Consider the following 17,589-nt stretch of genomic DNA (forward strand, 5'->3'; position numbering starts at 1 on the left):
ACAAAAAGCAACCAAGCTACATGAACAATATAAACAGAACCAAAATTCAATTAAACAAAGAATAGAAGTTCCTACTCAGCACACAATGAACAAAGAATATCTATATGCCCAAACAGCAATGCAAAAAGATAAATAATATGAAAATCAAGAGACTATGTCCCCAACAAAAGCCACTAGTCCTACAGAAATGCACTACACTGAGAACCACCACGAGGAGCCCCAGGACACAATATTTAAAACAACAATCATAAACAAGATCAAAGGACTTAAAGAAAATGCAAACAACTCAAATAGAATAGGTATAAACTTGACATGGAAGCTCAAGAATATATCAATATATGGCTTAATTAAATATCAAAAATAATTCAAGACTTTAAAAGTGAAGAAATCACAAAAGCGAAATGCTGAAGAAAAGCCAAACCAAAATGAATGTGGAGTTGAAAAATTCAAAAAGCCAATTGGAAACAACAGTAGAAAGCCTCACAACCAGAATGAATGTATTGGAAAACAGAATATCAAGACCAGATGATAAAGCTGAAGATCTGGACCCCTTAAGCAAAGACTATAAATTTTTTAAAAACACAAGAATAGAATATGCAGGAAATGTGGAAAACCATGAAAAGACCAAATCTATGCATCAAAGGTATACAGGAAAGAGAAGAATCTCAAGCTAATGGCATTGACCAGATCCTAAACAGGGTTAGAGATGAAAACTTACCTAAATTAAGGAAAGACTTACCTATACAGATTCAAGAAGCACCTAGGCCAGGCATGGTGGCACATACCTGTAGTCCCAGCACTTGAGAGGCAGAGGAAGGCAGATCTCTGTGAGTTCAAGACCTGCCTGGTCTACATAGTGAATTCCAGGCTAGCTGGGGCTGCAGGAAAAACCTGTCTCAAAAAGACTAAACAAACAAACAAACAAACAAAAAAGAATCACATAGAACACCAATTAGACATGGCCAGAATTGAAACTCCTTATGGTATATACTAGGAAAAACATTAAATATACAGAATAAAAAAGGTACTGAAAGCTGCTAGAGATAAACAACAGTTTACATTAAAAAAAGTAGAATTACAGCTCACTTTTCAATGCAAACTATGAAAGCCAGATGAGCCTGGACCAAAGAATTCTGAGTTCTAAATGACAATGGATGCCAGCCCCAACACTTTATATCAAGCAAAAGTATCAATCATAGTTGAAGTGGAATCAAAAATTTTCCATGACATGAATAGGCTGAAAGAATTCATGTCCACCAAACCAACCCTACAGAGAATACTTGAAGCAATAAAAAGGACTGAAGATAGGAATACCCAAAAGGTTACAGAAAGAAAACCTAGAAAGTTATAATAACAGAAACACAAAATAGAGCCACAAACACAAAGAAATTAAAATGACAGTATCCAATGCATATCTTTCAATAATAATAAATATAAATGGCCTCAACTCCTTTGTCAAAAGACAGGCTAGCAGGATGTATCAAGAAAGAAAATCCATCTTTCTGTTGTCTCACCTTCAAGGATAGACACTATCTTAGGGTGAAAGGATGGAAAAAAAATATTATAAGCAAATAGCTCTAAGAAGCAAGCAGGTATTACAATTCTAATATCTGACAAAATAGACTTCAAATCAAAACTAATCAGAAGAGATAAAGAAGACCACTTCGTTCTAATCAACAGAACAATTGATCAGGAAGATACTACAATCATGAATATATATGTGCCAAAGTCTGGTCCACCCAATTTCTTTAAAAGAGTGCTCCAGGATTATAGGATGCAGATTAACACCAATTCAGTAATAGTAGGGGAGTTTAATACCCTACAGTCTCCAACAGATAGGTCAAGTGAACAAAGAATAAACAGAGAGACATCTGAATTAAACAATACCATACAGCAAATGGACCTAACAAACATCTACTGAATAGTCCACCCAAACACCAAAGAATACACTATTCAGCATCCCATGGAACTTTCTCTAAAGTTGACCACACACTTGGGCGCAAGACAAACCTCAACAGATACAAATTTAAATAATTCCATTGATTCTATTAATCCACAATGCAATAAAACTTAAAGACAACACTGAAAGCCCTAGTAACTACACGAACTCATGGAGATTAAATAACACATTCTTGAGTGATGAATGGGTCAAAGAAGAAATTAAGAAAGAAATAAAGTATTCCTGGAATTAAATGAAAAGGACAATACAACAAAACAAAACCTCTGGGACACTTTAAAACCAGTCCTAAGAGGAAAGTTTATAGCTTTAAATGCCTACATTAAAAAATCAGAAAAACACAAATAAATGACTTAACATTGCAACTCAAAACACTGGAAAAGCAAGAAAAAATTAAACCCAACCCAGCAGACAAGAAGAGAAACAAAAATCGGAGCAGAAATTAATGAAACAGAAACAAAGAAACAATACAAAGAATCAATGAATCTAAGAACTGGTTCTTTGAAAAGCTAAACAAGATAGACCCATAGCCCAGTTAACCAAAAGAAAGTGCAAATCCAAATTAACAAAATCAGAGACGAAAGGGGAAGCAACACAACAGACACCAAAAGATCCAGATCATTGTAAGGGAATACTTTAAAAATCTATACTCCATTAAATTAGAAAAACCTAAAAGAAATGGATGAATTTCTAAAGTCATGGATAGCACTGAAGTTAAACCAAGAAGAGTAATAAATCAAATAATTGGGCTTAAAGACAAAAATCACATGGTCATTTCAATAAATGCAGAGAAGGCCTTTGACAAGATCCAACATGCATTCATGTTAAAAGTCCTAGAAGGAATTGGTCTGTAAGGAACAGACCTCAACATAATTAAAGCTATATATAAGAAACCCATAGCCAACATCATTCTAAACTGAGAAAAACTGGAAGCATTTCCATTAAAATCAGGGACCATACAGGGCTGTCCACTATCTCCACTTGTTTTTAATATAGTGCTTGAAACTCTTGTAAGAGCTATAAGACAAGAGAAGGAAATTAAAGGAGTACTAATGGGGGGAAGGGGGGTTAAATTATCACTATTTTCAGACTATATGATATTATGCATAAGAGATCCAAATAATCCCACCAGAAACCTGTTAGAAATGATTAAAATCTTTCAATTAAGTGGCAGGTTGCACAATCAACTTAAAAAAGTCAGTAGCCTTTTTATGTACTGAAAACAAGCAATCAGAAAAAGCATCCAAGGAAACCCTCCCATTCACAATAACCTCAAAAAAAAAAGAAAGAAAATATTTAGGAATAAACCTAACCAAACACATTAAAGATCTTTACAATGAATGTTTTTTAATCTTTAAAAAAAGAGATAGAAGTAGACACTAGGAGATGGAAAGACCTACCATGCTCATGGATTCATAGAATCAATATTGAGAAAATAACCATCTTCCTGAAAGCAATTTATAGATTCAATGCAATGCTAATCAAAATACCCATGACACTATTCACAGAGCTAGAAAAAATAATCCTAAAATTCATATAGAATCACCAAAGACCTCAGATAGCAAAAGCACTCTTTGGTTAAAAAGAACATCCCTGTGCAGGATCACCATACCAGATCTCAGGTAATATGAAAGAACTATAGTCATAAAAGCAGAATGGTAGTGGCACAAAAACAGACACATAGATCAATTAAACACAATAGAAGCCTGAAACAGGAGTAGACACAATTTCAGCTTGCTATTTGACAAAGGTGTCAAGAACATACAATGGAGGAAAGATATCATCTTCAACAAATGGTACTGGAGCTCTCTACCTGCAGTAGAATGAAACTAGACACTTATCTTTCACCTTGCACAAAAGTCCACTCTAAATAGATCAAAAACCTCAATATAAAACCTGAAACTCTGAAACCACTAGAAAAAAACATAGGCAGTACCCTCTAAGATATAGGCATAGAAAAGGACTTTCTAAATCAGACATCAGCTGCTCAGCCACTAAGGTCAACAATCAGTAAGTGGAACCTCCTTAAGCTGCAAAGCTTCTGTACAGCAAAAGAAACATCTAAGGAAGTGAAGAGGAAACCCACTGAATAGAAAAAAATCTTTACCAGCTATATACATCTGACAGAGGGTTAATATCCAGAATATACAAAGAACTCAAAAAACAAAGAAACAAGAAAATAAATGACCAAATAAAAGATGGGCTATAGACCTGAAGAGAGAGTTCCCAAATGAAGAAATAAAAATGGCGAGGAAGCACCTTAAAAAGTGCTCAACGTCTTTAGCAATTAAGTAATACAGATAAAACCACTTTAAGATTCCATCTTACCCAGTCAGACTGGCTAAGATCAAGAGAAAGAAAAGACTCCAAATGCTGGAGAGGATGTGGAGAAAGAGGAACACTCATTCATGGTGAGAATTCAAACTTGAGCAACCACTATGGAAACAGTGTGGAGAACTTTTGAAAGACTAAAAATGAATCTACCATATGATCCTGTTATCCCATTTCTTTGTATTTTAGCTCTCATAGTTCTAGAGGATATTGTGCAAACTACTAAGGGAGATAATTAATCAATGGTCCAACCCAGCCCTAAAGCCTAATAACCAGAATGGCCAGTACAGCAAACTACCTCTACTGGGAAGTAGTGGCACTGTTATCAGGAGGGTAATCAACAGTTATCTATTGGATTTCAAGCCCTCTCAATGAGGCTGAACTCCTGACTGGTACTGTAAACACAGCCAAATACACATACTGGAGAGGTCATAGAGCCTAGAGAAAACCCTCTCTCTGTTATATTCCTAGAAAAATGAAATTTCTTATCATATGCTAAATATGGCTGCTTATATTTACAAACATGTGTACTGTACACCACTCATCAAAGAAGCTTGTTTTTGCAACAGATGGAGGCAACTTCAGAATCAGACAACTGGTCAGACACAGAGGATATATGTCTGAGAGATGCTCAGTTCTACCTAGAATTCTGCAGTAGAATCTCTACATCTAAGGCTCATGGGACATAGCCAAAGGCGGTGTAGAGAGAAAACTAGTGCATGTCTCACCTCTCACCAGTGAAGCTTCCTTATACAACAGAATGTGATGCACACAGAAGGCCACAACTGGCCAAGTTTTAAAGAATAAGAGACTGCAGAGTGTGTATCCCTGGCTATGACTCCTATATTAAAACAATCACACCCATGTCTCAGGGACCATTGAGGAAGAGGGGGTGAGACCATTGTAAGAGCCAGGGCTGGTTCATGAACATAGGGAAACAAAGGCTTTCAGGCCATTGGAAGCTTGCACATATGAACTTGTGGCAATTTTGTCATTGAGTACAGGACCCATACCAACTCAATCAGACAAGGGCCCAGAGTGGAGCAAGGGAAATGAACAGCAGGCTGATCCTAGTGTAGGAACTGTTGGAGACTGATTACTACTGGGTGAGGGAGAGTAGGCCTTTCTTATGAACCCTAGATAGGCTGAGTAGACTCCAGAGGATGAATTTTCACCAAAGGACATCTGGGTACATATACATGACTGGATAGGCATTAACATGAATGTTAGAATACATGCGGTCTGTCAGGGGGCATGGATGGGAAGGGGTATAAATTTGATTAAGAAATGTTGTATGTAACATACAATAGCTCAATAAAAATATTTTTAAAAAGCATGTGGTACTATTCCAGGGTTAGGGTCCTGGAGTGAATAAAAAGGAGAAAATAGGCTGAGCACCAACATTCAGCTGTCCCTGTTTCTCACTGTGGGTCCAGTGTAACCATCTGCTTCATGGACCTGCTGCCATGTTTCCCTCCCTTGATGGACTATAGTCTCAGACTCTGACCCAAAACAAATATTTCCTTCCTTAAATTACTTTTGTCAGGTAATTTTTCACAGAAATAAGAAAAGTAACTAATGCAACACTAAAAGAATGCTTTACATAGGGGAAGAAAAAACATCCCAATCCTGTAAGCAGAAGAAAGAACAAAGTTAATGAAAAGAATGGCCCAACTAAAGAGAACTAGGAAGAAATCCATCATGCTGAACACTTTAAACCAGCAAGTGTCTGCTACTAATAAGAGAGGAAAGGAAAAAGAAAACAATAATCTACCAAATCAGGAAAACAAACAACATCACAGGAACCAAAAAAAGCATCTCCTAATAATAAATATTAAATGTCCTCAACTCACCAACAAAGAGACACAGACTGGCTGAATTTTTTAAAACTAGATCAATTTCTTTTGTTTTCAAGAAATAAATTTACTGGCAAAAATATCCACAGACTTCAAAGGATAGAAAACTGTCAAGCAAACACAAAAACAAAAGCAATCTAGCATAGATATTCTGGTGTCTGATAAAGCAGACTTCAAATCAAAATTAGTCAGAAGAGATAAAGAAGATCACATGATATCAATGAGGGACAATCATCAAGAAGATCTAATGGTTGTAAATGTATCTGCTAAATATTGAGGTTTGAAACATCATAAAAGAAACACTAACGAACTGAAAAACACATAGGGCCAATATGCAATAATAGTGGATGATTTTGATATGCCACTTGTATTCCTGTATAGGTAATCCAAACTAAATATCAACAAAGAAATCTCAGAGTTAAACAACACCATAAAACAAATGGTCTTCACAAATGTCTCTACAATATTCCTTCCAACATAATCAAAATATACATTCTTCTCAGGAGCCTATAGAAACTTCTCTAAAATAGACTATATTTTAGGCCATAAATAAAGCCTTTCCAGAATCAAAAAAATCAAAATGATCTCCTGTATCATATCAGAACACAGTACAAAAAAGTAGAAATCAACAACAGGAAGTACTACAGAAGCCACACAATGCATGGAGGTCAAAAGGCAGTATGGGCTAATTTTGAGCTCAAAATTGAACAAATCAACCATCCTTCTGTAAGCCTTGAGCCAGGAACCTTATTTAAAAGGCAAAAATTTTGTTCTAAATTATTCTCCTGTCTTTTCCTTGTACTAGGAATTATCCTAAGTACAGCAAAATGCATAGGAATTCTCTGTGTTTGTGATCAGGTGCTCAAAATTCTGTGTATGTGCCAGTCTCTTTAATGTATATACTGGAAAGAGCAATGGTGGATTTGGTCATGGAAGATACAGTGGTTTCAGCAAGGTGTGTTTTCCAGTGTAGTTGTGGACATCCTGTGCCTACTGGGTCCACACTCAGAAATGTTTAAGAAAAATTAAACTAGACAAATTAAAAAAGCCTGGCTTCTCATTATGGTTTGTCATTCAATTCTTCAGTTTTAATCTAAAATTCAGACACGTTTCAGACCGGTTGTTACTGGTGCAATGATACAAAGTCAGGAAAGCAACAATGATTTGCCAGCACAGACACACAATGTGCCTGCTTAATCTTGAACTCACATAGCATGTGCCAGTGGATTTGGTTCCTTTATTAAACCTTCCTAAACAAAGAAGAGAAAAGGACATAAAAGGACACAGTGCTGCAGCTCTCCAGGTGTAGACTTCAACCCCGAGGCATCAGTAGAACTTGATAATGATAAAAAGGCAAATGTTTTGACTTTTCCCTAGATCTACTGACCTGGAGGAAATGCACACATGGACTCAACGATTTGTTTTCATAGACAATCTAAATGATTCAGATGTATACTCAATTTGAAAGCCACCAGTGAACTGGCTTTTTGTGTGTATGTGTATGCAGTCTGAGGGAATATTTAAGAAATATGACATTTTACACAGGAATGATCAACCAAAGTAGCTTTTCTCAATCTTTGCAGAATTCTCTGGAGTAGAGTTTTCAGACCTTATTACATGGTTGTGAAATCTCATTGGGAGTCAGAGGGAAGGATAATACACAGTACCCTTAATAGTCCATCCTCAGAAAATAGCTAATTCATAGACAATTGTGCTTACTCAATAAGCCTTCATTAAAATAACGTTTTGAATATTGGTTTTGGCTCTCATTCAATATAAAACATGATTATTTGGCCTGGGGTTGTAGCACAGTGGTAGATTGATGGCTATAGGCATAAGGCCCCGAGTTCAATCCCCAGCATTACAAACCAAACAACAAATAAAAAGCAATTATCATTGTTGATTTGTGTAAGTCTTTTACTTATCCTTGTAGTTATGAATTATGATTTAAAGACCAAGGATGTATTGTGTGGTAAATAATTAATTTGGAAAGAAGGAGGACAGGAAGAAAGAAAGGTAGAAAAGAGAAACAGAAGGGTGATTCTAAATAAAATAAAGGAATTAAAATAAATTCCTAAGTAAGCAAAATCAATAATGATTTTAGTCTGGTACCTGAATTTTATTTTCCAATAGTGTGGTCTGTGAAGTAGAAGCATCCATCAAATAACTCAACATATAATAAAAGTACAGAAAATCAATCTGTGTTTAAACAGATGCTGTCATTGTTTGTAGGTGCCAATTTTTATATAACCTTTAGTAACATTATTTATGTAGTTTCTCTACATTTTTCCCATGAAACAATCTATTTTTCTTAAATATTAATAATTGCTAGCAGTCCAACTCTAACAAACAACCCTACACTAATAAGTCAGAATGTGCCCATACAGAGGAAAGAGAAAGGATTACTTCAGAAAGCAGATGTCAGCTTCCAGCTTCCAAGGATTTATTATAAACAGAAATGAGTAAAGAACATGAAAAGTGCTTTGGCAGTGCTATTTGAACACAGAGCTAATGAAAGGCTACATTCACCATCAAATGTATGCTAGCAGCCAAATTACCAGAAAAGCCACTGTTTCAGGAGAGGCCTGTGCCAAAACACAGACTACAATTATACATAAAAAATGGTTAAACAAAATGTGAAACAGCAGGATTAACTTTCTACTGGGAAATCTGTTTCAGTATAATTGCATTCTGTTGTGACAAATAGGAAATATATGCAAATAACGAATTAGAAATCAATTTTGGATAAATAATGTTACAGAAAAAAGAAATTCTAAGAGTCAAATTTGTAAATTAGTCTTTCTTGTAGACCACTTCCTCTTTATTTTTCATTTGAATAAATGCTTTAGCAACATAAAGTAATGATATATGCAACCCCAGTATAACTAACTCAGAAGATGATTTTTGTCTTTATTTTTCCTGCTGGTCTTTTTGGTATATGAGCAAAGACTAGGAAAATAATTAATATGTTCATTAAGAATATTAGCATTTTAAAAATATAACTCAGTCACAAAATCTTTTAAAGAACGTTTTCTCTTTTGCAGTTTTGTGAGTCTTCATAGCATGGGATTTCTTTTGTTTGCTATTGTTACTATTTGTTATTGTTGATGTTTCTAAGCACCAAGTAAATGATATCATAAAAAACTAACTTCATAAGTTGTAATCACATATATCTCAAACCCTAAATAGGCTATTCAAACCATGCATGGTTTGGAAGACCCCATTACAATACATAGTAATGTGGGATGAGGAGATGCTACATTTATTTTAAGAGAGAGAGGAAAAAAACTGTATTTCATTTGTTACACTGCTAACTTCACTTTAGGTAATTGCATTCAGCTTTATTATTGCCCAGAGCAATAACTGATTGTTAGTTATTGAAGTCTGAAATGATTTTCTCACTTCCCAGGGGAATCTAGAGATTTACATGGTGCACAGCAGTAACTAATAGATATAATCTGGTCATAATGTAGCCATATAATGTGTTATTTACTTGTGGAGAACATAGATGTTCACATTTTAACATTTCCCTTAGAACAGTGGCATATTTTACTCAAGATATATAAACATTAACTGTATGCTGCTACACCTTTTTAAGACTATCAGACCAGCAACCATCTTTTTGAAAAGGGGGTTGAAAATAGTATTTTGTTAGAATTAATAAAATTATACATATCTATGCTGTGATTTAAAAATATTACCTTGCACTTGGAGACTTTCAAAAAGAACTTATCGTTTTAAAATTCCTTTATAGAATTCTAACATGTCTTTAAATTCCAAAACAGTTATGGGTTTATTTAATCAAAGTAACATAATACTATCAAGTAAATTTAGTGTGTGACTATTCTGTAAGAATTTTTTTTAAACTATGTATTTTCCTATCATATATTTTTAGTCTTAATAACTCCTCACCCAGAAATTTATGTAAACATAATATTTCTGTGCTTCTTCAACCTATTAATTTAAGACCTATTACTTAATCCCAAATTAGGGGAAAATCTACAGATAAATTCAGGATGGAGGACAATCAGGCGGCATCTATCAAAAGGCTTGGCTGTGTGGGAAACTCGTTCTTTCTAATATGAGAGAATTGACATGCTCTCATTCTGTACAAAATGTTCATATAATTCATATTTATTGCATGTGATACTTGAATAAATAAAATTCTAAAGCAGCGTAGTGTAATGGGGCAAATGTTTTATTAAAGCAGTTTTTTTTTTCTTTTTTCCTATCCAAGTGATATAAATGTTTTATGAGGGTTTCTGGGTATTCCTCCTGGAAACATTATGTGGCCTGTACATTTCACAAAGCAGGAGAGATTTCTGCATCTTAGTCCCATTAACCCTAATGAGTGTTACCCAGAAAACACCTTGTGCATTAGTAACAACAAAAATCATCTTTTTCACAGTGTAAAATAATAAAATAAAACAAAACTTTGGGCTATGTATAGATTTATACTCCTCAGAACTGAACTTAATACACATGATATATACTTCAACTTACTAATTCTACTAATTTTGGAAATCATCACTGAGAACTGATAATCCTAAATACTTCTGAGCAAAGATTTATCACCAAAAACCTCCAGTAAGGATTCATCTACTCAGATTGTCAAATATGGTGTAAGATCTTTCAATAAATAAACTAGAGTGGTCATCACAATAAACAAAGTACACTTTGAAAAACTATGACCCTGAAGTTTAAAAAGAATTCCTACTTGATAATTCAGAAAAGATATATCTCTGTCTATTTACCATCCTCAAACACTGATACCTACGAGAGGTATTAAGTCAGTGGGCATCTACTATTCTAATCAGAAGTCAGTCACTGCAATATGTAGAAAAGGGAATATGAGATGTACATGTGGCTTCACTGACAACTAGGTCTTCAAATCTAGTCTTAAAAAAACTGATCTACCAGCTGGGCGTGGTGGCACACGCCTGTAGTCCCAGCACTCGGGAGGCAGAGGCAGGTGGATCTCTGTGAGTTCAAGGCCAGCCTGGTCTACATAGTGAGTTCCAGGACAGCTGGGGTTGCAGGGAGACCCTGTCTCAAAAAGACCAAAAAACAAAACAAAACAAAAACAACAACTGATCTACCAACCTCAGAAAGTCAACTTCAGATTTTTCTTGTTCTGAGGTCCAGTGCAAAATATTTACAAGTTTTAACAACTTACAGATATTTACAGATATTTTACTTTTGCATAGCACTTAGACAAGCATTTTCAAATTCAAGTCTTAATTTTTAAATGTGGATCTTCTTAGCAATCTGGGGAAGGCAAGGCATGATGAGGATTTTGAAGGAATGCATGAAGGAACAAATGTCTAGGCTGAGTTCTAAGTATTGGAACTGGCTTGGCAATGGACACTTGGAGTAAGGACGTGCTGTGAGGACAGTAGAACGTATATGCCTAGTAGAGTAAACAGATGCAAAGGTCCGGAAGTGGGCACTGGTATACCAGCAGACTGAGAACATATGAGTAAAGAGAAATGTAAGGTTGAGCTCGATGTAGTGCACAGGTCTTTGATCCCAGCACTGGAGAGACAGAGACAGAGGCAGGTGGATTTCTGTGGGATGGAGGCAGTCTGATCTGCATTGAAAGTTCCAGGCCACCTGAGGATACAAGGAGACCCTGCGGAGGGATGAAAGGAAGAAGGAAGGAAAGAAGGAAAGGAGGGAGAGGGAGAGAGGGAGGAAGAGAGGGAGGAAGGGAGGGAGGCACGGAGGGAGGGAAGGAAGGAGACTGGCAAAAGAAGAGTTTTCACCACAAAGGGAATGCATAAAACATGTACACGGTATTCCTATGGTGCAATATTACATAACAATTAGAAATAAACTCATTCTTCATAAACTAGTATGGTTACAAATTTATTAACAAAATTCCATGGAAAAACAGGCCACCCAATAATATATTCCAAATGGGACATTTATTCACAGTCAAAAATATATAAAATTATGCAGATTTTTATGGCTATCACCAATGTGAAAAATACAGAGCTAGACCAGAGCACAAGTATAGACTTGGAAACTTGCTCTTAAGGGAGTGGAAGAAAAATTGGGTTCCAGGCATGTGACAAGTCCCTAATAGGAACTCTGCCCATCAGCCTAATAAGTAAACAAGTGAAAAAATAATACAGTAGCTAGAGATCCAAAATGCATCATGGTTCTGATGGAATCTAGGTTGAGGGGTGTGGCAGGAGTATGACAAAACAAGCTTCTTTGTATTGAAAGGCATATTTACCAGGGCACGCAGGCAGAAACAGAGCTTCTCCTTTAATGTCGAGTGGTTGGGAGAAGTGTCTGGATTACACCTGTCTAACTGAAGCAAAGGAGGACCTGAGGAACTCAGTACCCAGTACTTTTCTCTAATCAGCCAATAAGAACAGTCTCTATTGAAATGGCAAAAAGCTGGAGATGGAGAGATGGCTTAGTGAATAAAACACTTGCCACACAAGCATAATACTATATTTTGGATCCCCAGCATCCATTTAGATACCTGGTAGGCATGGTAGTCCATCTATAATTCCAGTGCTTAGAAGACAGAGGCAGGGGATCCCCTGAGCAGGCAAGCTGGCTAAACTAGCCATATTGACAAATCTTGGTTACAATTTAGAGACCTTGAGTAAGGTGTAGGGTGATAAACAAAGACTCTTGATCTCAGTCTAGGGCCTCTGTATAAACAGACACAGGTACATGCACTTTCCCACAACATGTGTGAACATGCAAACACACATGCATGTGCCCACACATAAATGCATAGGCAAAATAAAATAATAATATATTTCAAAAACAATAAGAGATCAGATTTTAATATCCTTGCCAGAAAAATGTAAGTATGTGAAGTGATGAATATGTTAACTCAATTGATTATTCTTCAATGTGTACATATTTCAAAATATCATATTTTACTCTTTAAATACATGCAATTATTGACTAGTTAAAAATGAACATAAAAATCTGGAGAACATCACAGAATGGTAATCCTCCATTATTCTTAATGAAGCTAGTATAGTATTAACAGTACTTGCTGCATTTTTCTCTAAGTTCAAGGATTTCCAATATATAAAATATGAGGCTGAACATATCTTAGTATATAATATAAGTAGATTCATAAAAACTTTTGAAGTTACTTGAATACCTTTTCTGTGTATTACATTCAAATAATAGATGACAAAAATTATTTTGTCACAAAACTGCTTCTAGCAAACATGAACCTGAGGTTTATTTCCTAAGATAAACATCATTTGAGACAGAAATGAGGAAAAAGAAAAAAGAATCCTGTGAAGGGAAATTTTTGGCACCTAACTGCGGTGCTATTTTTTGTGCCTTTCCAACTCTATTTCTTGTCATGTGCTTATGGGAAACCTCTTGTCATAGAAACCATGAGTGGAGAGATGCTGTCCCTCAGAGCATCTGACTTCAGACAGGTGTTGGGACAAAACATACTCCCAGAGTACCCAGGAGTCTAGTTTGTGTGTGATTCATTTTCATTGACAATTCTTTTTCATGAGCCAAAGTCCCAGCAGAGGAACTAATGTAGTCATTGCAAGAGTTATATAGTAAAATGAGTAGAACAAAATATGTATGCTTAATAAATTCTTTGTATTCTTGCCTTTTAGGTAAAGTGAATGAATTACCATTGTATTTATATACCCCATTTTCAGAAAGTCCCAACACCTCATGGACATATACATAAAAACATGTGCATGTGTGTGTGCACGCACACACAAACACACACACACACACACACACACACACACACACACACACACACACGCTTCTGCTTTCCCTGAAGGCCACACATCAATATCAGCCTAACATGGATTCAGTAAAAGTTACTGAATCAAAATGACTTAGAGTATGTAACACGTGGAAACCAGACAAATGATGGCAATGGGTTATTGACATTTTGAATTATTAATAATAATTTATGGGTTTGCATGTTCATGTAGTGTCCAGTCTAAGAAAGGAGTTTGTTAATTCCAAAACATGTTGGTGACAATGAAAACATAAAGAAGTAACAAATTGATTTGAGTGCATGGCTTTTGACTTCTTTTAATTAAGTCAGGGAGGCAAGTAATTATTATTTCATTCTGTATTGATAGAGTTTCACCTGGACAATCCCTAGAGCCTCAAGTCTTGTTTTTATTTCATAAATAATGCCAGATATTGACTAGTGCTCTTTTAAATTTGGACCGGGTGCAAAGGATAATGTATTTGCCTTTTATTTCAATTTTGTATACACGCTGCTAATGTTTCCTAAGCAAAACAGCATTTTGAGAACAATCCACCATCTTCTTGAATAAAGAGTACATTATGGTCTAGCAAATGACAAAGATGCTGTGTCATACACTTGGAGAATTGGAAATAAATATTAGTAATTTATTGTTTCTAGCAAAAAAGGACCCCAGACAGCAGTTTAGTCATGGGTGGTGTTCTCTACATAGCCCTACCATCTTCATCACTGTAATTTAGTCGAGTGGACACTTAACTTCAGGGTAGCTGGGGCTTTTTGTAAGAAGACATGACGTGGGTGTTTTGTGTCCAGTGACAATGGCATCTTGAACTAGTCAGAACTTTCTTCTAAGTGAGACTGATTGGGGGCATGCACAGAAGCAGCTTGGTGATAGCTAGAAGCAGAAGAGAAAACATACAAAGGAAGCCAGAGAGCTGGACATAGATGCTGAATGAGGAGGCCGGGCTCGGGCAGCTGAGGAATCTGAGGTCACCTGAGACTGTGTGGGCTGTCAGTGGCTGCATTCTAGCCACCACTGTGCTTGGCAGCTCATTCATTCTTATTCTCAGTGAAAATACTTCACTTTTCCCTTCATGTGGGGACATGAATAAATGTTCAGAAGAACCAAAAAGAATACAAAATTGTTGTTGAACTTTTAGACTTACAATATGTACTACTGTATTTATTAGTGTACATGTACCTATCTATGCTCAGCAATGAAGAAAAAAGTTCCATTCTACAATGAGCCAAACCTTTTTCTTATTTGCTTCCTGTACCTAATCTCTGGGGAAACCTGTGTATCGTTCATGAAGCAGTCCACATTCTAAGCATTTATATGAGTAAAAACCATTAGCCATTGTGTTCTAATTTCATACTGTGATAATTACAATAGCTTTATTTTGAAATCATACTCTCATTTTCATTGTTTACATTACAGACACCTAAGACTGTAGAATTTCTAAAATGACATTTGATTTAATTTATAGATAGGAAAAATGATTAGTCTTTTCAGGTATTAAAAATATATTTCCTTGGTAAATTATAGAAAGCCATTTCAGCTGGAGAATTTGTTCATTTACTTTAAATTTTTCATGAGATTCACCATTTAAGTGGCTGATGCTTTGGTTTGATATGTGGAGTATATACAAACATTTTGTTTTCAAATAAATTTTAAATGCAAAATCTGAACACCTGCTAAAGAGTAGGTTATTCCCCTGACTGTTCCTGTTTCATTATGTGAATTCCTGTTTTTCTTTCTGTTATTTCTCTCAACCTATTTGCCAGCTTGTCAGTGATTTACATTAGTTTGGACATCCTAGAGGGTGAAACTGTGTCCTGAGTCTTGTGTCTCCAGTACCAGGAACATAGTACGCATTAATAAATATCTGTTAAGTTAAACAGGAAAAATACACAAAACATAAAAAAACACCCCTTAAGTGACTGCAAATTGTATGCTAATATAGCAACTAAATTCTTCTACTAAATATAACTTCTTAAGCCACAGTTGGACTTAAGAGCCTTTTATGTTCAAAAGACAATGACAGGAGATAGAATGGTTCACTCTTTTATCCCAGGAAGGGGAAAGAAAGTGATCAAAATTTGTCACCAGAAGTAAGAATTAATAAGGTATTAAAAGATCATTTGAAACCCACCATAGCATGCCCTTCCTGTGGCTATTAAATAATTTGACTATTGATGATAATTTGATACTGAGAGGTTGCATGCATAGCAAAGCCTGCCTTTGTGTGCCCCCTTTTTTTGTGTGTGCATTTAATATGGAGAACTACATTTGCTCGACTTCATGCTGATGAAGGTGGAAGGGGGAGATGGAGGTGGAAGCCTGCCACTGAATTTGAATTATGTAGGGAACATAGCTGTGTTGTACTGTCTTGTCAATATCTCCTTCCAGCTGGTGCTGACATAATTAGGCACATCAAGCACAGAAGAAGACATTTGAAATTCAAAGCACTGTTCCAAGTCCTGTGAGTAGCTATGAAAGGTGCCTGAAGTAATCAATAACACATGGTAAGGTGTGCAGTTCTAGTAGGTTATCCACCCACTTTGAGTCTATAATAAGAAACGGAGAAGTAGCAAAGCCAAGATTTCTAACTCCTTAAAGAGTGGCCTTGTTTAAAGAGTTTGACTTATTAGGGCATATTTTTTTTAAACATATTCCTAGCATTGACTCTTTTTCCACCAGCATAAAGCAGATAAATGTAATTCCTGAGACTGTAATTACCTTCTTTGAACTCTACATACTCCCAGCATTTAATAGTGTTTATTAATCAGCAACTTGCCAATAAATATGCATTTCAAAGTATAAATAGATAAATGGAGTGCCCTAGTCTTACTTTTCCTTATTGGTAAAGTAGAAACATTATTAGGGATTATAGCGTTGATTAGAATTAAATGAGGTAAAGGATCTGTAGCTTTCAAGTGGTGTTCTCTAGTGGGAGTCCTATAACCTTGTATTAAATGTTTAAACTTATGTCAGTAAATATAATACATTTTAGCTTTTACAAGCATAACTCAGGTTTCTGCCACTCAATCTTGCTTGACTCTCATCTGCTGCTTCTTTCCCCAATCCTTCATTCTTGTCAAACTCTCTGTTTCTTATACATTTCTTTGGCAGATCATGCCACTTATCACTTTCAAATTAGAATTTAAAGCCCATGACTTGAGAGTCTCAAATGCCATTCTCCAAAAGGCTGATCGAAGTATTTTGGTAAACAGAGACAATAGTCTCCCTAGAAAAACTTTGGTACCAGCTTCAGATATGTAATTTCTACTGTCTTTCATAGAAGGTTCTGTGACAGTTGAAAAAGACGCCATATGGAACAAGGTCCGTAAATACCTTCCTACAGCATGTGGGTGTATAAATTCAGTGTGAGATCCAAAAGATTGCAATAATCCAAATGGTAATTTCCAAACTTTAAGGTAAAATTCTAGAACCTACTCTGAGGAAGAGAAGTTGAATGGTTGAATATATCTAGATCCTTAAATATTAAGTTTTTATCTGTTTAATAGATATTTGCTTGGCAGAGAGGGAATACATACTCAAAAAATAGCAGAATATAGGGTAAAAGGTGTTTAATGATAATAAACCTCCATCTACATAGGCATGGATTATAATTTAAGGCAGAATTTGGGGCCTTACATCTTGGTACATCTGGGTACATCTGGGTGATGTACATGGTTCTGTAAAATCA

The sequence above is a fragment of the Nannospalax galili genome, unplaced genomic scaffold (genome assembly GCF_000622305.1).
Source record: "Nannospalax galili isolate Female #2095 unplaced genomic scaffold, S.galili_v1.0 scaffold183, whole genome shotgun sequence".
NCBI classification, from domain to species: Eukaryota; Metazoa; Chordata; class Mammalia; order Rodentia; family Spalacidae; genus Nannospalax; species Nannospalax galili.